This window comes from Canis lupus, chromosome 22 (genome assembly GCF_048164855.1).
Source record: "Canis lupus baileyi chromosome 22, mCanLup2.hap1, whole genome shotgun sequence".
Lineage (NCBI taxonomy): Eukaryota > Metazoa > Chordata > Mammalia > Carnivora > Canidae > Canis > Canis lupus.
In genome coordinates this window covers 38,794,649-38,816,653 of record NC_132859.1, presented here as the reverse complement: position 1 = coordinate 38,816,653, position 22,005 = coordinate 38,794,649, and the positions used below count along the sequence as shown (strand labels likewise).

The 22,005-nt window shown below is 39.5% G+C and overlaps 1 protein-coding gene across 4 annotated transcripts in view; it reads left to right on the top strand.

The window, feature by feature from the left end:
- Window positions 1–22,005, top strand: part of GADL1 (glutamate decarboxylase like 1) — a 163,553-nt gene that overhangs the window by 112,762 nt on the left and 28,786 nt on the right. The window lies entirely within an intron of this gene.

The following is a 22,005-nucleotide window of genomic DNA, read 5'->3' as shown; positions in this document are numbered from 1 at the left end:
CAGTACTGTTGCGTGGACATGGATCAGGAAGTCCAAAGAGTCCCATTATATTTGGGGATCTTTTTGACTCACTCTTCCTTTATTTAGAGAAATAGTTATGTTATCTATTCTCAAAAAATTTGAAATTGAGGACAGATACATGTGCTAAAATCAGATAATTAAGCAAATAATGCACTTTTAATCTTAATTGGAAATTGAATATTAATCAGGACATTCTCTTCTATCTCTAATATTTTCCAGCATTGAGTCTCTGATAGTTTATATCCATGATTCTCTATTACTTCATTTTGGAATGTTTTGCTGCCATTTAGAACCATGGTTTTCTTGACCCATCTAATGTCATACTATTTTAATTGTTAGGGTCACTCCTAACAATAAACATGCATGCGGCCGCCATATAATCATTGGTTCATAGAGTGTTAGTTTCCTTTTATTGTCTCTCTTTGTGTGGGTGTGTGTGCATGAAAGGAAGGAAGGTGTAATCCTTGTGGTTTTCTGCTTACTGTAGTATGGCAGTGGAAGTATATGATTTATAACCTGGAATGTACTTGAAACACGCTTAAAATTTATTTCGGGGTTTATCTTGGATGGAGAATCACAAACAAATAAATAAACCGAATAAGGCTTTCCCCCTCTAACTTGGGGTAGCATCGGGTTGGGGGGTCGGATGGAGAATCAGTGATGTGACAAGTCTTCCTTTTGGCAGCAGGAGGGCAGAGGGACTGTGTGTGTGCTGGCAAATGTGTGTGCACATGTATGAGACTACTTTTGAGAACGCAAACACCCTGTAGTCACTCCATGACTCTACATTCAATCACTGAATTCCAGTCATCTCTCTTTTGAAAGATGTCCTCTGTAGAATGCTCTTCTTTCTGATGCTTGCAGGCATCGCAATATTCTAAGTTTGTGTTCCTTCCCTGCCCAGATTGCGTTTACCTCCTCTCTGGTCTCTTTGCCTCATGTCATCTCTTTTTTCCCATTTATTTTCTTTGCTCTCTGCATATCCATGCCTCCAGCTCTGCTTCATCACGTTGCTCTCCTGCTGGAAGCCTCTGATTGTTCTCTCCTCTTTACAGTAGCAGTTTTCAACCCGGTATCGCCAATGACCAATTTTTATACTACATATTGTTGATGTTCCTTTACTCTTCTAAAATGAGAGCAGTAATAAATGTGACCTACCTCCACCTAATTTCATAAAGGGGAATACAAGGCCTTGCATATAACACAAAGGAGAACTGATCTTTGAAATACAGATATGTATTTCTCTACAACATGAGTGGGCATGACAGTGTTGGAATATGTGAGGAAGTGAGCGGTAGGATTCTTACACATACTCTTAGAATCACAGTGAATGTAAGCCACATACAAACGCAGACTTTTTAAGTAAGTGATGTTGATGAAGCAAATGACAGGCGTGGATTGATATTAGCAATATAATTTTTAAAATTGGTGCACAACTCTTGTAAAGTTTGTGAAAAGAACACATTTTTTCTCTTGATTTACATGGTAGTAGAAAACTTGGTGTTTGTTAAAAACGGGTACAGAATATTATGCATGTGTATGTAAAACAGAGTTAGAGTATGAGCTTGTTTGGATAATGGTAATCAGCCTCCTCACCTCATATATTTCCAGCAGGACATGTGAAAATTGGGCAAGGGGATGCCTGGCTGGCTCAGTGGTTGAACCTCTGCCTTTGGCTTAGGGCATGATCCCAGAGTCCTAGGATCGAATCCGCATCAGGCTCCCTGCATGATGCAAGAGCCTGATTCTCTCTCTGCCTATGTCTCTGCCTCTCTCTGTGTGTCTATCATGAATAAATAAATTAAATCTTAAAAAGGAAAAAAAGAAAGTTGGGCAAGACACAGGACAAGGCTTCATTGCTCAGGACTGTTCTACACATTGCGAGGCAGATGATATATCTTGTCCCCGCTAAACATCTATAGCAATTCCCACACATCTTGAAAACTAAAACATCTGCCCAGAGTTCCAAAATATTCCCTAGAGGTGTAGTACTATTCCCTGGAGAATGGCTCATCCACAGGATAAAATCTAGTTCATTCTGCTTGGCATCCAAGGGCCTTCATGTCCAATCATCAAGTATTAAAATAGCAAGAAACTGAAAAGAATCTAAGTATTCAACTATAGGGAATTGGTTAAATTTTAGTACATAATTTATATGCAAATTTCTGGCGCATAGACAATTAAAATTCTGTTCCAAATAACATATTCATAATTTATTATTAATTGAAAAAAATGAGTTATACAAACAGCCACTATAGTATAATACCAATTTTGAAAAATCTTGTGTTTATATATGCATGGATTCTTTTTTTTTATTGGAATTCAATTTGCCGACATATAGCATAACAGCCAGTGCTCATCCCATCAAGTGCCACCCTCAGTGCCAGTCACCCAGTCACCCCCACCCCCCGCCCACCTCCCTTTCCACCACCCCTTGTTTGCTTCCCAGAGTTAGGAGTCTCTCATGTTCCGTCTCCCTTTCTGATATTTCCCACTCATTTTTTCTCCTTTCCCCTTTATTCCCTTTCACTATTTTTTATATTCCCCAAATGAATGAGACCATATAATGTTTGTCCTTCTCCGACTGACTTACCTCACTCAGCATAATACCCTCCAGTTCCATCCACGTCGAAGCAAATGGCAGGTATTTGTCATTTCTAATGGCTGAGGAATATTCCATTGTATACATAGACCACAGCTTCTTTATCCATTCATCTTTCGATGGACACTGAGGCTCCTTCCACAGTTTGGCTATTGTGGACATTGCTGCTAGAAACATCGGGGTGCAGGTGTCCCAGCGTTTCACTGCATCTGTATCTTTGGGGTAAATCCCCAACAGTGCAATTGCTGGGTCGTAGGGCAGGTCTATTTTTAACTCTTTGAGGAACCTCCACACAGTTTTCCAGAGTGGCTGCACCAGTTCACATTCCCACCAACAGTGTAAGAGGGTTCCCCTTTCTCCACATCCTCTCCAACATTTGTGGTTTCCTGCCTTGTTAATTTTCCCCATTCTCACTGGTGTGAGGTGGTATCTCATTGTGGTTTTGATTTGTGTTTCCCTGATGGCAAGTGATGTGGAGCAATGTTTCATATGCTTGTTGGCCATGTGTATGTCTTCCTCTGTGAGATTTCTGTTCATGACTTTTGCCCATTTCCTGATTGGATTGTTTATTTCTTTGCTGTTGAGTTTATTTTTTTTTTTATTTTTTTTTATTTTTTTTTTTTAATTTTTATTTATGATAGTCACACACAGAGAGAGAGAGAGGCAGAGACATAGGCAGAGGGAGAAGCAGGCCCCATGCACTGGGAGCCCGACGTGGGATTCGATCCCGGGTCTCCAGGATCGCGCCCTGGGCCAAAGGCAGGCGCCAAACCGCTGCGCCACCCAGGGATCCCCTGCTGTTGAGTTTAATACGTTCTTTATAGATCTTGGATACTAGTCCTTTATCTGATACATCATTTGCAAATATCTTCTCCCATTCTGTAGGTTGTCTTTTAGTTTTGTTGACTGTTTCTTTTGCTGATGCATGGATTCTTAAATACACATAAACTAGTGCTTATATGGCTAGATAAGGGGCAGACAAGAGGCACCAAAATATTTTAGAGATAATTATAAGTGATTTTTCCTTTCTTTTGTATTCTTCCACAATGTCTTCATTTTCTACAATTAACATATATTGCTTTCATGAAAATAGCAATAATAGCAATGACAATAATAATGAACTGACGTATAGAGTAATTGACCTCATGAAGCAAGCCTTTGGGTTCCTTGAGCTGCTTACACAAAAGCTATCCAGGTATTAAGCACAATCTGCTAACAGTCAAAAAAAAAAAAAAAAGATAAAGATAAATTGAATTGGGCACTCACCCCAGTATGTTTATTTTTTTGAAATTATCTGCATGTATTACTTTTAAATATAAGATGTACACTTAAAAGTACACATAATCACTTTTAAGGATGAATTTTCAAATTTTAATTATTTAGAGATGTTCTAATCTTTTCTTCTTCCACCACAGGGGATTGTCTTGTTTGGAGATCATAATTATACCATATTTCAATCAATTAGTTCACAAACTATTTTCTCGCATGACTTGTTCCCACATGTAGTGTATAATTTTTCTTCCCTTCCAATCTCTCTCTGCTTATGAAAACACCCACACTATCTGCACTGATTTCAGGTTCAGAGGCATTGCCACTAGTGGTCTATGTTGAGATCTTCAACAGAATTTTCAGGGCTCCCTGGGAGCTTCCAGCATCGTGATAGAGCTATGCTTTCCTCTTCAAAGCCAAAGCCCCAAAAAAGTTTCTGTCCATGTGTTTCTTCAGAAGGCTCAGGCCAGTGATTAGATATGGAGGGGGAAGGGAGTTAGGGAGATTATGCAAGGATAAACCTGGAAGGGTAAGATCCAGAGAATGCACTTGAAAATGCCATCAGTTTGCTTTGTCTCATCATTACTCAGTGTTCTGATGCAGATTTCCTCTTCAGTCAACATTTCATAAATAATTCTGCATTGTGCCAACCAAATTTACATTCTTAAAAGTAATTAACAAGTTGTTATTTTGTACTCATGTGTGGCCATTGCAACCTTTTGTTGTTGTTGTTTGCTGACCTGCAGATTTGTGACTAATGTTAGTCATTTATTACAGGCTTCTTGCTCCTCAACAGTAGAAGAAAAATAAATCTTTTAGAACCTATTTGATGGGTGCATTGTTTTATTGCTTATTCAGTGATATAGCTTGATATGATATTCCAGATATCTTTACAGAGAATTTACTATTCTCCCTGGCAGGTTTCTGATTAACGGCACTTGAAGATGAGACTCTATAATCTGGGTGGGGTGATGGGCTTCTTTGGAAGCATCATCAGGAAGACATCCATAAGACCACTTACTTCCTGGGTGTTCAGGCAGGACTTCACTGCCCTTTGCTGCGTTCCATTTATTTCTTGTGCATGTGTTCATGTCTGTGCATAAGAGTTCATACACATTTTGAGAGCTTCTGTATATTTTTGAGGATTCTGATTCTAATTTTCTTTTCGTCACCATCTGTGACATTGGTATATCCAATCACTCATTTTTGGATTACGAACTAAAAACACCCATTTCTTTAAAGATGCAACAGTGTTTTGTTTTGTCTTTAATTTTAAAGGGTGAGTTTCTTTTTTAACAATGTGACACAGAATTTATAATATATTCGTCAAAGCTCCTGTTTCCTAGTGGCTAGAACTCATCTTAAAGCTGTGTGCTTTCCTTAGAATTTATATTTAAGGAGAATCTAATATAGACGTGCCCTTTAAATGAAGTATTTCTGAATGTGACTTGAGAGACTCTCATTCTGATAGTGGCTGGGATGTAGATTTTGAAAATGCTTAACTAACGAATTTCCTCTGTCTTGTAGATACTGTATTTTCTTTTCCCTAACAATTAAGACCCGAGATAAAATGCTGTTCTTTTAAATATTCTCTCAGGTAGAGTTTTATCTACGATTTGTCAGATATCTTACTAGTTGGTAGTCAGTTTTTTCTCCCTTGTATCATTCTGTAATTCAGGGTCAAGGAGCCACTAAGGTGCTTGCCCTGTAAACATGGCCTCCTTCAGAAATCATCTGGGGAAGTTGGGGTGTCCTTTCTTCTAAAAGGTATGGGATACTCTGAACGTTTCATGGGTTTAGGCGCATTTCTCTTCCCTAGTTTAAGTCATCATCTTTCTAGATAGCTATACTCCATTGTATTCAGAAAATTTCTACCAGCAAAAGATTCTAACAGCATTCCTGTTGGATATGGGTGTGCGATCGAGGAGTGCCCAATGAGCTCTTCTTTGTATTCAACACCTTTCAACACATATAACACAGTTTTTAGATTGTTGTTGTTACTAATTTACTTATAATACTTTTTGGTCTTTGGGGCTTTAGACATTATTTTCAGATGCATACAGAGGAATTTTTAAGGCTAGTAACCTGAATTCCTCAGGAAAGCCACACAAGTACAGATGTCCTCATTAAAAAATGATTTTTTTCTTTCCTTTTATTTTTTTCTCCTGTCTACAAGGCTCTCCTCTCTTGTTTTTTTCTCATTGATTCTTCTTCTTGTGGACCCTTCTCATTTACCATGGAAGAAGGTCTCAGCTTCGCCTATCTATTGAAAATTAAAATTGAGCAAAACAAAGTGTCTCTGCAGGCTGAGGCTGAGCTCATGGGCCTGAGGTCAGGACAAGATGGGTTCTGAAAGAAGAATATGCCTGTGTGTGGCCCCTTGTGGCATACACTTGCTCCTTGGGACTGGCTGATCCACTGGGCACTTTTTTTTTTTAAGATTTTATTTATTTATTTGACAGAGAGAGAGCACAAACAGAGGGACAGGCAGTGGGGAAGCAGACTTCTCGCTGAGCAGGACGCTTGACTCAGGGCTCCATCCCAAGACTCTGGAATCATGACCTGAGCTGAAGGCAGACACTTAACCAACTGAGCCACCCAGGGGTCCTCCCCTGGGCACTCTTGATAACACGATGGAAATCGAAGCCAAACAAAGGAGTTCAAGCTGCATTTCACAAACATCTTTTTTGTACCTTGGGTTTACTGTTCAGCACACAAGCGTGGATATAATCTGTATACTGGGAGGAGCACTGGCCTTGTCTGCATATGAACCAAGTCAGTAACCAGAATATGCCAATTTCTTTAGTCTCTGCAAAAATCTTAAGGCCATCTGAAATAATGGTGGATTTCCAAATACATCAGGAGGAGCATTGACACAAGACAGAAGCTTAGTCTTAATCTGTCTAGAACACATTGCTGTGTCCTGAATATAATTTTATTTAGTTTACTTGGTCAGTGATTGCAAACTCAAGCACCCATAGAAGCTAGGCAAGTAGCGTAAGTAAGGGAGGTAGACTGGCCATAATACAATAGGGACTGGTGTGATAAAGCAGAGATCAGTGGCCTCGGCCAAAGAGAGCAGCCTCTACTCAGCACCTACTGATGACTGCCCTACAGGAAGGCAGAGCTGGGTCACACACCTTACCGTTCAAGAGATGTCGATATACAGGTACTTACATGAACTATCCTTTGCTTTTGAAGTTTTACATGTTGGCAAATGATTTAAAAATTTGCAACATATATCCATCAGTGGGATCAGGCCTTCTGGCTCTTAGTTTGCAACTCTAACCTAAATTCGTCAGGCCTTAACTACCTGTTTCTGTGCAGGTATCACTGGAAGCTCCTTGAGATGAGGGCATGTCCCTTCCTTGCCTTTGTTCCTCAATGGCAGCTGGTGCGATGGCTGGTCCTCAGCCCACCATGAACTATGAGGGATGTCCAGGATCTGTGGCATCCACCAGAAAAAGAAATCTCATGGTCACATGCTGTCAGATTTGCAAACTCGGGATTTTTATGTACAGTAATGTTGAGGCAAATGTGGCAGCACACTTAGGATTTTCAGGTGATTTCTGCCCTTGGGTTTTCACCTTTCCCCATCCTGAGAACTAGATGGGGCCTCTGGGCTCCATGCTTCTCTTGAGACTTGTGTAGCCCCGAGGGCATCTGTCGTCTTAGGTTTTCTGAAAGCCATGGCTGGCCAGGGAAGAGACCCAGAAGAAGGCACGGAGTTTGGAAGAGGAGAGGCAGGCCCAGGGGAGTAAGAGGCTGAAGGAAGGGTGCTGAGGGCAAGAGTTCTACAACGAGGGATGACTCCCTGCTCCTCTCTGTGAGCACCCTAAGGAGGTGTGTGTGTGTGTGTGTGTGTGTGTGTGTGTGTTCCAGACGTTGGAATGTCTGCTCATTCCTAATAGGTAAGGACATGGCCCCGCTACCACATATCAAGGGATCACATTGGTTCAGATTGTAAGCATTTCATGTATTGGACCAGTCACCTAAATACTAGCACTGAACCTCTGCAGGACCCCTGGGAGCTGTGGGAGCTGTATTAATGACAGCAGTTGGCTTTCAATCTGGCCTAGTAGGACCATGGCTTAAGGTTGGATTTAATTTATTCAAAGGATATAAAGTACTGTGACATTTTGTGCACACCTGAGTTTAGGGAGCAAAATTCATACCCACAACACAAGCATTAAGGAAATTGCCCTGGACTTAATGTAGTATTTATTGTTGCAAAACAAAGAGTGGACCTGGAGCTGAAAGAAATTTTATTTTATTTTATTTTATTTTTTATTTTTTTTGCAAGATATCTTTTGAAGTCCTTTTGCCAGAACCAAACCTGCCCCCTGGTGGCACTTTTGCTCATTTTTCCATTCCTAGCTAGGAAATGCCACAGTGAACGCTGACCAGAGAAATGCTCTTGCAACATGGGATAGAATTTCAGCCTGGGTTTTTTCCCAGCTACTGGATTCTGCCAAAACTAGAAAGGCTCACCTGAGTATGAAATTCTCAGAGGATCAAATTGATCCTTGTCTTCACTTTAAATAACGAGTTCCTATTTCCACAGTCAACTCTATATTTACCTTTGGATCTCGCATCCAGGACTTCATCCCTTGGGCGACCTCTCTACCCCACTACCTCCCCATCCCTTCTTGCTCTCCCTCCTTCTCACATTTGCATTCTTTCTTTTTCCTCAGATATATTGCTGCTCTCAATCAATAAACACATCCAGGTTCTGACAATCTTGAAGGAAATCATTTTATGATTTTCTTTTAGCATTGCATCCCTTCAGACAACTTCCAGTCTCTTTCTCCTTCCCTCTGGACTAACCTGAGAAGAAAAGCTTAAAGGGTCTTAAGCTTTTCTTAAGCTTAACAACCTGTGTAATGACCTGTGTCATAGTTTTTAAAACCATTTCCACAATATTGGGCATTGAGGTTGGTTACAGTGCTTCGCCATTGTGAATGATGATGGATGAATGTGTCCATGTTCCCACTCACTCCTGCTTTTATTATGTCTGGAAGACAAAGTGCTCAGTATATAATTGCTGATTATGAAAATCAACATAGTTTTGAGCCTGACTCTAGCTGCGTATTGTGATACTGACTTTTAAGAAGGTTGTAACCATCCATTTACAGTGCCACCAGCAAGGAATGAGTTCACAAGCTTCAATCCAACCTAGTGTTGCCAGTGTGGGGGCAAAAGAGAAGAGAAGAGAAGGTGAAAAATTGTATCTACGTTTACCTTGCCTTTTATTATATTAATTGCTGGTGGGCTAAACAATGTTCTGGTTTTTCCCTTGCCGATTATGCTTCTCTGGGTATTCATTGTTTTTTCCCCCATATTTTCCATATTAATATTTTGAGGTCTGATGTTTTCCTTACAAATTTGAATGAAGGTATGTATAGTTTGAGTTTTCAGGCCCTTTTTGTCAGATAGAATGCAAATATTGTCTTCGGTATAATGTCCTTTTTATTTTAGTCTTGCTGTTTTTTCATTGTACAGAAGTTTTAAATTTTTTATGTATTCAAATCTGTCAGTCTTTTCCTTCATGATTTATTCTATTGCTTCAAAGCTGAAGTTGCTGTCTTTCACAAATCTGATAAATATTCTATTCCAACTCCTGCTGGTTTTTCTGTCAATCTTTTTTTTTTTTTTTTGTATTTAACTCCTTAATCCGGGTGGAGGTTATTTCTGTATACAGTGTAAACTATCACTGTAACCTGGACAGTTCCCCAAATTATTACCCAGTTACTCCAGTTGGATTTATTAAGTGATTCTTCTTATCGTTTTGATGTTGGAAGGCTTATATTGTCATATGTTACATTTTTAAAAACACTTTCTTCTACTTCTGAATTTTCTAATCTGTTGTACTGATCTGTGTTTCTGGTCTTGAGCCAGGAACAAAGGTTTTAAGGAGCATCACTTCATAACGGGCTCCCAAAGTTGCTAAAATTCCACCCTTTTGGTGTTTTTTTTTTTTTAAATAAGATATTTATTTATTTATTTATTTATTTATTTATTTATTTATTTAAGAGAGAGAGAGCAGAGCAAGCACTCGAGCAGAACACGAGTTGGGGGAGAGGAGCAGAAGGAAAGGGAGATTCAGACTCCTCACTGAGCAGGGAGCCCGACATGGGGCTCAATCCCAGGACCCAGAAATCATGACCCGAGCCAAAGGCAGACACTTAACCAACTGAGCCACCCAGGCACCCCAAATTTCATCCTTTTGATTCTTGTTTAAAACAGCATTTTGTAATACTATATTTTAACTTTTTCTCATATTTTTCGGAACTTTTTTTTTGGTTAAAAATACAGCTCATTAGGATTTTTATTGGCTCTTAAATCACTAGATATGAAGCTAAATAAATAACACCTTTGCTGCTCACTGGCTGCGTGACCATGGACAAGTTACCCTTGTCCCCTGGCCTCTTCTTTTTCGTCAATGGCATGGGGATAATAAAAATCCTTAAAGCGTTTTGATGGGGACTGGATGCTATAATCCAGGTATAGTGTCTGGCACAGACTAAATGCCCATTAAACATTAATTTTCATTATTAATCCTGTTACCCCATGTTTGATGTATTGGTCTCAAATGTCTTCTTGGTGCATTTCTGTTTGCTTCTCTCCAAATTACCTTATACGCTGTTACAATCATAAACTTTCTAAAATACAACCCTGGTCATCCTGTCACTCCTTCATGTTTTCTTTGTCCCAAAGGGAAAAAGTCCATAATCCTTCAGGGACTGTGGTGGTCCAATTTATTTCAACCTTCTTGCTCTGTCTCCTGCTTATCTTCCCCATGTACCCTGCTTTCTAGCCAATTGAACTGTATTCCTGTGTTTATTTGGAAAACTTGTCTATCACTGTCTTTAAACACATGTGCTTGGCTTCATCACTTCTTTGTATGTATCTTTTGGCAAAGGACATTACTACTCCATGCCTCAGTTTTTCTTCGTCTATAAAATTACACTAAAATGATACCTTATGGATTTGCATGGGTTAAGTGAGAGAGTGAGTGCTAGCCATTTTGCACAGCGCTGAGTAGGGCTGGCTACATCATTTGCAGAGCCCAGGGCAAAATGGAAATATGGCACCCCATTTTTAGAAAATATTAAGAATTTCAAGACCATGACAGTAGAGCATTAAACTAAGTATGAGGCCCTTCTCAACTTGGGGGCCCTGTGTGATTACATAGTCACACAGCCTTGAGGCCAGCCCTGGTACTCGGTGTTTGATAATGGAGATGAATGTTAGTATTCTGATCTCCTTGTATTTTCTAACACTGCTTCCTCTGTCTCTGGTGTCTTGCTCCTATGTCCTTCCCCCCTCTATGGCTTATTTCATGTGCAGTCTCCTCCTGGAAGCCCCAGAGGTATGCACTTGTTTCCTACTTTGAAAGAGTATGGCTATGATTTGGTCTTCAATAGGCCACTTATAGCTTTTGGCCTAGGATACAAAGAATTTTTGTGTATGATCCCATTTTAGAATTAGGCTGTCAGCCCCTTGCCCTGGAAGCATTTCCTGACATTTGAGTATGAGTTTTCTTCCCAGATACTCCTATGACACCTTTGCTACCCTGTCTTGGCTGTTACTATAAGATAGCAACTTTTTTGAGGGTGGAAAACATGGTGGCAAGCTTGAGAAGAGAGGAGAAGGTGATAAGAAGTTTCCCCTAGGAGGAAAGATAACTGATGAATTTTAGCACAGGGATGATGCATTGAAACCCCCCGTTATCAACTAGGATTCCCTCACTTTGTCACTGATACTGTTGATGGTCAGGGAGAAGAATAAACTGGGGCAACATGCCCCACTGGGATCAGCTATATTTGAGCTTCAATATCCCAGGCCTGGCTGGTAGAGAGCCCAGCACAAAACAAAAATGATAAGCTCCTTGTTCTAAAATTATCAAGAATTCCAAGGTGATAATGGCAAAATATAAAGCCAAGCACGGGGCCCCGTGCAGCTGCACAGGTTGCACACCCATTAAGCCAGCCCTGGTACTTTACTGAGTGTTGATAAGGGAGGAAGGAGTGATTGTTAATATTCTTACTTCTTTGCATCTTCTCACATTGCATGCTACCACATGGTAGATGCACAACAAATATTTATTGAATGAATGGATCAATGAATACAGGCATGAACCAAGTGTCACCGTTTGGGGTGACTTACTTCCATGCCTAGGTTGGTTTCCTAGACACATAGTTGTTCTAACCTTCTTTGCCCATCAGGGTGCCCATGGAAGACTTTTTTAAATATTGTTTTTTTCTAAGAATGTGATTGAGCTTGTTGTCTGGAGTGATATCCTGGGATCATCTTTCTGATCTGACTTCCAACGTGCAGGAGGGACAGAGAGCCATCACAGCCCGAGTGGTGATCTGTGTAGGGTTTTCTCAGGATGAGGGCAGCTTAAGAAGGAAGACATTTTAGTAAAGATGAACATTTTAATTGCTCTTTTAATTTTGTCTTGGAAGCCAGCTCCTCTGTCTCTGTAAGTCTAGCAGAGCTGGTGTTGTAAGTTGCTTTCTTATAGCTGTGTTCTGTTGGCCAGATCACCATCAGTTCAGAATGCAAAAAAATCATTTTAAAGTCAACGTTTGCAGGTCTCACTTCAGATGGCTAAACTTCTCTTGGTTTTCATTTCGACTTTTCCTACTGTTTATCTTTAACTCATGCTTTGCTTCTTATGACAGTGTCTCCTATCTAGGCTGTCACAGAAATTATAGAACCCCACTGTTTGTGGGGGGCAGGGATAATTCAAATGCTGGAAGTACAGTAGCAGAGCTTGCTTCGGTGAATTGTAATATTACCTGCCTAACTCATAATAGAGACTGTCTTTCAGTCTGCAACCCAAGGGGAGCCGATTGCCAAGTGGTACTAAGGTAGACCAGATTCTCGTAGTTAGAGAATTGGGTCCTAGTCATTTCTTCCACACAGGTTGACAAGACTGGAGTCTAAAGCAACAATCAGGGAGTCAGAATTCTCATTTGAGTCTGCTCATTCATTCAAAAATGTATATGGAAAAAAAATGTATATGGAGCACCTGCTATGTGCCCAACACTCATCTGAGTGCTTAGAGTGCGTCCCTTTTGTTGAGTCATTTCCCTAATTACCATGTTGATCAAAGGCCTTAGGAAAATTACAATTAGAGACTGCAGTTTTTATGAAAGAGAACGGGAAAGATTAAACAGTGATTAAAACAAATGCTCCTCCATTGGCGCAGAAGAAAGCTCTGTTTGGTTCTTCGTTTGCAATGCTGTGGTCCTGCCGTATTATTTTTCTTACACTCATATTGTAAGTGTAATCTAACAGAAATGCGGCAAAACTGAGTTATGATTTCTGCTGTACTCTAAACACCAGAATCTATCAGACCATGTCTTGGAAACTAGTTTCTGCTGTGTATCTTCTTCCGGTTTGAACAGAGAAAATGCTTTAGATCTCAAATCTCATCTATAACTCTATTAAGAGATTTCCTCCCCTTCATATCCTCAGTTATTATGTAAGAGAACTAAATTTTAAGACTTTCTTTAAGCAGTTTATTTTTTATTTATTTTTTGGTAGGAAGTTTAAAGATAAGATGGCTTTACTAATTATTTTATTAAAGATAAAGATGAATATATTAAATAGTAATATAAAATGTAAATTCATATGTTAAATAGAAATTTCCACCTTTGTAAAATATTTCTTATATTAAAATTGTCTATGCTACTATCATAAAAGGAATATTGAATAAAATATTTTATTGCCTAAGATCCTCATTCAGGGGCTTAAAGTTAATTTAATAGGAATACCCTATAAAATTTTGGTTCTTTTTACAACCAAAATAAATATCAATGGAAAGATATTTTCTTTCATATTATTGAATTTATTTATGAAATAATATTTTCCAAATATATATAGCCACATTTCACATCATTTTGAAAAAGATATTTTCTGATACATGCATTTTTCTTCATTTCATAGGTGTATTAACTTTTATTACATAAATTAAAAATTTGGGGGCAAAACTGATGAAATATTTTATATGTATATACATGTTTAAACACACATAGACATATATGCACACATACATACATATATAATTTGAATGTATGTACACACATGTATATATACATACACATAGAGGGAGATTTTTAATGTAAGTCAGAGGACGGAAAGGACTTAGGTATGCTTCAAGATGTATTGTTTTTTCATGTAATGGCAATTCACAAAAATCACATGAAAACTTTGAATACAGCTTTCCAAAAGAAACTTGTATTGAAGTACTGGATAGAAAAAGAAACTATTTTTTTTATCTTAAATATATTTAAATCACAGTAAAAAAACTCAACTGGAATTGATACACTGTATTTTTTTCTCCTCTATCTAAACAATCAACAGATCCATTTTTTTAACTGAACTATAGCTGGCATACAACATTACTTTAATATTAGGTATACATTTAGTGATTCCACAACTCTGTGTTATGCTCACCACAAATGTAGCCACCCATCTGTCGGCATACAACACTATTACAATACCATTGACTAAATTCCCCATTCGTTACCTTTCTTTCCTCCCTGTATGTTCCTCTCCCCATCACCCATTTTGACCACCTCTACCCCCTACCCTCTGGCAACTATTAGTTTGTTCTTTGTATTTATTGGTATTTATTGGTCCCTTTCTGCTTTTTGTTTGTTTGTTTTGTTTTTAGATTTCACATACAAGTCAAATCATATGGTATTTGTCTTTTTCTGACTTATTTCACTTACATTACATAATTCCCATCCACGTTGTCACAAATAGCAAGATCTCATTCTTTTCATTGCTGAGTATTAGTCCATTGTATGCATATACCACATCTTTATCCATTTATCTGTTGACGGGCAACTTAGGCTGCTTCCATAACTTGACTATTGTAAATATGCAGTAAACAAAGGGGTGCATATATCTTTTCCAATGAGTATTTTCATAGTATTTGGGTAAACAACCATAGTGGAATTCCTAGATTGTACAGTAATTCCATTTTTAACTTTTGAGGAAGCTCTATACTGTCTTCTTTGGTGGCTACACCAGTTTGCCCTCCCACCAACAGTGCATGAGAGTTTCATTTTTACTACATCCTTGCCAGTGCTTATTTATTTCTTATAAAAGGAAGCTACTTTAAGTGTATGTCCTCGCTGCTCTTTTCTTACCAAGATAACTGCCACAGACATCTCAGACTGATGCACTTGCTTCCATCATTGCCTATACATCGAGCCTTTCTCTTCACATGTTTGAGGGCCACATATATACAGCCCTTGAATCATTTTGTCCCACTGTGTAAAGAGTTTCCCACTACATTCTCTACAAAATACAGGTTCCTAAGCAGGACAGTCCATGGCTACATGAGCTGTGCCTCCTTTTGCACCCACATGGGCTGTGCCTCCTTTTGCACCCACACCCATCAAGTGTCCAGGCACAGGAGCTTCAGGTCCCCAGGAACGCTTTTCTCAGTCTCATCTCTTTCTTTTGTACCTTTATTCCAGATGCTCTCTTTTCTTAGGCTCTCACTCTTCCCATGGCTCTGCTTTCCCCAATATCACATAGGTTTACATTTATATATGTGTGTGTATATCCACATATATCAATTACATATTATATATAATGTAAAATACAAAATATTGGTGTGCTGTCCAGTATTAATACTGTCTTACAAATATTAACCTTAGATCTGACCCCAATTGGTATCTGAGGGAGGGTGCTCTATTGCGACTATAGTATAAGAGTAACTGTTCCAATATGATTTTTCAACTTAATGCTAGTCCAATCAAGTTATTTTCTCTCTGAACATTCTCCCTCACCCCATAGATTTCTGAAAATCTCCTCCCAATTTCTATCATTGTAATTAGCTAAATATTGTTATGTTCAAATAAAGTTTGGTCTAGACCCAAAGATATTTTTGGGTGAAGAACTAGGAGCAACTAGTTGGGAAGAACATCAGGAAGAAAGCATAACCAATTTCCATTTGCACAAAAGACTTGGCTAGCGTAGGAGCTAAAATATACCATGCAGTAAAAATAAACATATAAAACCCCAGGTTCTACAGTTAATGAAATGTGGAAATGTGTGTGTGCTGCTGACACAGAGTGCCTGGAAGAAGCCTCAGCCACTTGTTTTGTCAATAAACCACACATATACTCTGTAAACATAGCCATCACTCATTCCTAGAATTTACCAAATAAATATTCTCTGGGTCAACTTTAACTCAGAAACTTGGTAAGGGGCTCTGATAGGCTCTAGCTGCCTTCTCCCTGGAGGTTATGCTCAGAATTCTCATTGCTATCCATGATAGAACATTTCTCAATAATGTAGAATGTGATAGAAATTCATCCAGATTTGAAGGAAACCTGGAATATTATTAAATGAGCAAATAAAGTGCACAAGACTGACATCCAGGGTCTCTTCGGAGGTCCTTTGTTAAATGCCTATATGAAAACTGGTAGTGTGATGCCCTTTTAAATAGAAAAATCGAGTTGCAAAGATTTTATGGGATGTGTTCTGCATGGTAAATTTTAATCCTTATTTTGCCAATCTGAGTTGACACTGCTTACATTTTTTATTAGTCATTGATTTTTGAATGGTGGCACAGGATAGCAGACAGACTTTAATTTTGATAATCAAAGTAAGAATGGCTACAGTTTTTTTGTATGCTTTCTCCCCCACTAAAACCCTCACTGATTCCCTCAACCTTTGAATAGATGAGGCTCCACCTTCTGTCCATCACCACCCTGCTTCCAATTCAAGATAAATAAGCTTAATAAAAATTCTGAAATTAGTGGGACACCTGGGTGGCTCGGTCACTCAAGCATCTGACTCTTGATTTTGGCTCAGGCCATGATCTCAGGGTTGTGAGATCAGGTCCCACATGGGACTCCATACTTAGTGGGGAATCTGCTTGAGATACTCTCCCTTTCCCTCTATGCCCCACCCCCACTTGCAGTCACTCTCTCTCCAATAAATAAATAAATAAATAAATAAATAAATAAATAAAGTCATTTCAAAAATTCTGAAATTAGGAAACACATTCAGGGAAAGTTACATTACCAGAGCCACTCTTTGCTTTACAAAATTATTATTATTTTTTTTTTACAAAATTATTTTGAATAGTATCTTTTTAACTTAGAAGCTCCATGGACCTAAGTAACTCTGAGTGCTTCTCCAAGCCATGTCTATTTCACCTGCAAGGCATTTGGCATTATTAAATTTGGAGCATGCTTTGATGAGAGAAAAAATAATTACTTAAGCCTGAGATTTTTGAGTACAGATGGCCCAGAAAATGGTCAAGAAAATAAAGAAGAAATAGCAGAGTACATTTAAAGACATTGCTGGCTATGCTTTTGGGAGTCCTGTGTGAGAGGTACTTGGGGAATGCCCAGTGGACACAGTCTGTGGGCAGCTAGAACTCAGTGGCTATGATCCAAGGAAATCTTTAGGGCTGGGGGTAGAGTGTGGGAGTCTTCCACGGAGAGTGATACAAGTCCCTGAAAATGATAATTAAAGGAAAGAAGAGGACCTCATGAAGAGAAGCACTATTTTGAGTAACATCTATTGATAAGACACAAGGAGAGTGGGGGTGGCGAGGTACAGTCAGAAAGTAGTTACAGCCCTGGCGATGTATATTGGTATATAAACGAAGAAGAGGAGCCCCAAGGAGAGGTGTGAGGGGAAGGGGAAGGGGAAGGGGAAGGGGAAGGGGAAAGGGATGTGTTCCAATGAGATATTAAAACTTCATGCAAGATACACCTTCTTTTTCACATGTATCCAATTTTCTTTGAAAGGGAGAATTTCCTTTTTGCCTTTCCAGGGACATGATTTATTGCTACAAGAATACCATGTAACAAATAATCACAAACCTTAGTAATATAAAACAGTAGGCATTTACTGCTCATGCATCTGCAAATCAGCAGGGGAGGGAAGATGTTGGGTGGCTAATTTAGGCTGTACTCAGTGAGGGTTGGCTCTCCTCCAAGAGTCTCTTATTCTCTTCCTTGAACTGGTAGATTATCTGGGGCATGTTTTTATGGCAATGACAGAGACCCAAGAGCACAAAAGTGCATAAGAACATTTCAGGAATCTGTGTCACACCATGTTTGCTAACATAGGATTGGCCAGAGCAAATCACATAACTGAACCCAATGTCAAAAGTGGTGGAGATTATCCTCTTTCCCATTGTAAATCCAAACCAAGCCATATGGCCAAAATCAGTATCAGTGAAGCAGGGAAATATATTACTCCTATGGAAGTGAGGATGTAAGAAGAAATGATTCTGAAGAGTTACGTAATCTATCACAACCCCTGATGGTTACTTTGAATCTAGCGACTGAGATATAATGTAACAAGAGAGAGAATATGGAATAATAAAGTACAGTGATAATTCAAAATCAGTTGTCACCTGCCACAGTGTTACTATGGGAACCTGCATCCGTTCAATTCAGCACATATTTTGCAAAGCACTGTGGGAAAAATGAAAGATGAAAATGACATCACATCTTCTATCAAGCAGCTTTCAATTTGAAGAAGAGAAATATCTAAAAGTTACTCTAATGAAAAGTCAAGTGTAACAAGAATTATGGGCAGGGCAAAGTATGTTGGGTACAGAAAGAAGAGCAGGAAGAAATCTTCTAAGTGATCGCTTAAGGGTCAAGTGGAGGACATAGAATAATACTGTGGCTAATTTAGGAAGAAAGGAATTTATAGAGAATTACATGGTCACTAGAGGGCTAAAAAGACAGATGTTTCAAAGCCATGCCCTAAACTGGCCTACCCAAGGTGCTGCTGCCTGTCCCCATCTGAAGTAGCCTGTTTAATTGTGAATCTGCTATAAGAGATGCTTTCACTAGAACTGGCTATCTCTACCACAATCTACCTGGCAAAAAAAAAAAAAAAAAAAGGATTCCTGTCACTATACCTCTTCTCCCATTGAACTCAGCTCTGAAATCATAACTCATGCAGGTGCATCTTATTGGCTAACCCTGTCATGTCATACACCTTAGCTGCAAGGGAGCCTTGAAAATGCATCAGCCTCTGAGGGATAGGAAGGGACTTTATTTAGAAGGGTTGGATTGACACTGGATCGATCCCTACTGTCTTCTACAGGAAGCTCAGGGAAGACTTCCAACAAGAGGCAGGCATTTACACCAGGGCTTAGAAAGTGCTGCCTTAGGGGCACCTGGGTGGCTCAGTCAGTTGAGCATCTGACTCCTGATTTCACCTTAGGTCATGATCTCAGGGTGATGAGATGGACCCCTGCTTTAGGCTCCACCCTCAGTGGGGAGTCTGCTTGAGATTCTTTCCTTCTGCCCCTTTCCCTGCATTCTCTCTCTCTCTTTCTCTCTCTCAAAATAAATAAATCAATCTTGTAAAAAAAAAAAAAAGAAAGTGCTGCCTTAGGGCAAGGTTGGCGTAAGATTTTGTTTATGAAAGTACTCTATATATTGTAAAGCAAAAAACAAATATAAAGTTGACTTGCTTTATGGACGCATGGTACAGTCCTCCTGACTGGGGTCATTGTGGGGACCTTTTCCTCAATAACGAGAGTCTGAATAGTTTCCATTTTCTTCCTTCACCAAATCTGTATGTTCAGGGAAGGGTCTGTATTTATTTTTTTTGTAAAATGTCTTGAACATTTACTATATTACCTTACACTGTACTAAGCCCAATATGTACATAATCTTATTTCGTTCTCTCTATGAAGCAGATTCTATTATCTCAGAGAGAGTAAGTGAGTTGCCCGACACCTCATGTTGATTAGCTAGTCAGCTAGTGGCAGAGCCAGTCTGATCCTAAAGTTCTTAAGCCCAGGCATGGTGATTCTCCACAAGGGGAAGGAAGGAGAAAGGATGAAAGGAAGAGTGTAGGTCATGGAGAGCTGACACGAGGCAGAGCTGGGAGAGGCTGCAGAGAGTGGCTAAGAGAAACACCATCAGCCTAGGAGAGGTGCCACAGAGAGGCAGACCAAGCCCTGCCAAGGAAAGGGACTTAGATGGTAGACATTTGATTCATGCAACTGTACATGTGACAACACTTGGCAGATGGTGACATGTTGTACAAGCATTTGCTTCAAAAGTAAAAAATGTGGAGGTAGAGCCAAAGCTTAGATTGTGGAGATGGAAGTTCTTTGGTATTATCCTGACTTGGTTTTGCTCTTGGCTCTGCCAAGAGCTAGCTATGACTAGCTTCTGGGAAAAATTATTGAATGCTGCCCAACCTTGAGTGTAGAGTGGGTTCAATAATACCTGGCTCATGGAGATGACACATTTGAGATATTGAATGAACACCAGGGTGCACAGTATGGTCTATAAATGTTATTTCAGTCATTGTAGATGGGTCTTTGGTCTTCCCATCTTAAGCTCAGATGTTTCTTCTTGGTTTCTGCTCATCTGCTGATAGTTTGGGCAGCTTTGCTGCTGATATATTCTGTTAATAGGAAGGAAGAAGAAAGGCTGGGCATTGAGAAGGTATGCTATAAATGAGACCTCTTTAAGCAAAGGTGGGAATATATTTGTAGGAGTGGAGGATTCCTCCAAGTTCTCATAATGTTGTGAATATGATCTACTAATCATGAGAAATATTTGGATGATTGGAGTTCTAGGGCATCATCCTGTGCTTATGCATACTCTCTTTCGGGGGGAAGGGGTGGGGGTTACGCCCTGAGAAATATACAAAATGCAAACAAGAAAGCAGAAATAACGGGAAACATTAATGCATGGGCTGTTTAATTATCCTCAGAATATTCAGTAGTGATGTAACATAGTCTTAGCTGTATGTGGCTAGAGCTCTGTGAGCAAGGACCCCTTGGCCACAAAGAAGACTTTGATGTGTTACCTTTTCATTTCTTTGTAAATTATCCTTCTACTTTCCACACAGTGTTTCCTGAGCATTTATGATGTTTATAGACTTTTGGTGATCTAGCCTCTGATCTGCTCCCTTTTCCACTTTTGCTAACTAATCCCTTCCTGCTTTCCTGTATCAGCTGATTTTTAAATGTCAGGTTGAGTAGGTTGATTTCAGAAGCTATATTTAAAAAGAGACCTGCCTGAGTATTTGGCTCTTTATTGGAACAGCATACTCAAAGAGGGATTTGATAGGAGTCAAGAAGCCATTTCTTACTTTCTTTTAAGATCTCATCTTGGAAGCAGAAGCACAGCCGTTCACATAGTGTTCTGTGAATTAAGGACAGTGTTTTCTTTCTTTTTTTTTTTTTTTTTTTTTTCTGAGAGCAGAAGCTCTCAGCCTTAGTCCTGAGGTCAGTTAGGAATTGTGGTCAAAACTACCCTGGAAATACTGAAGGAAGCTGAAGGGGAAAGCTGAAATATAAAATTGTCATTGATTTGTAAGATCTCATATTGTCTGGCTATGTTAGCTCTTCTTTCTGGACATTTCTCCAAGGGCTCCAATTGGAGGCTGTAATGCTGTGTCAGTTAGCTATTGCTACATAACAAACCACCCCCCTAAACTACTCCCCAAAACCAATGGTTTAAAATATTAGTTTTTCATCACTCCTCATGAGTCTACAGATTATCTGGGTTGCTCTGCTGACCCTGCTGAGCTTAGTCTTACACCTACAGTCAGCTTGAAGTCAGGTAGGCAACTTTGCTGGTCATGGTTGTGTTTGCTGCCATAGGCTAGACTGGGATAGCCCGCGTGGGACAACTGAGCAAGGTTCTACATGGTCTTCAATCTTACCTCAGGCTCTTCTGGCCTCATTCTCCTGGCAGAGGTAGGAAGTTTGCAAGACTGCTTGAGGCCTAGGCTCAGAACTAGCACACCCTTCCTTCTGTTGTTTCTTTCTTTTTTTTTCCCTAAAGATTTTATTTATTCATTCCTGAGAGACACAGAGAGAGGCAGAGACATAGGCAGAGAGAGAAGCAGGCTCATTGTAAGGAATTTGATGCAGTCTCAATCCCCAAACCAGAATCATGTCCTGAGCCAAAGGCAGACACTCAACCGCTGAGCCACCTAGGCATCCCCCTTCTGCTGTTTTTTATAGACAAGAGCAAAGTGCAAGACCAGCCAGATTGGAGAGGCGGCATTGCTGGAGGAATAGACTCTGGAGGGAAGGAACTTCAAAGTCACATTACAAAGACTGGTAGGTG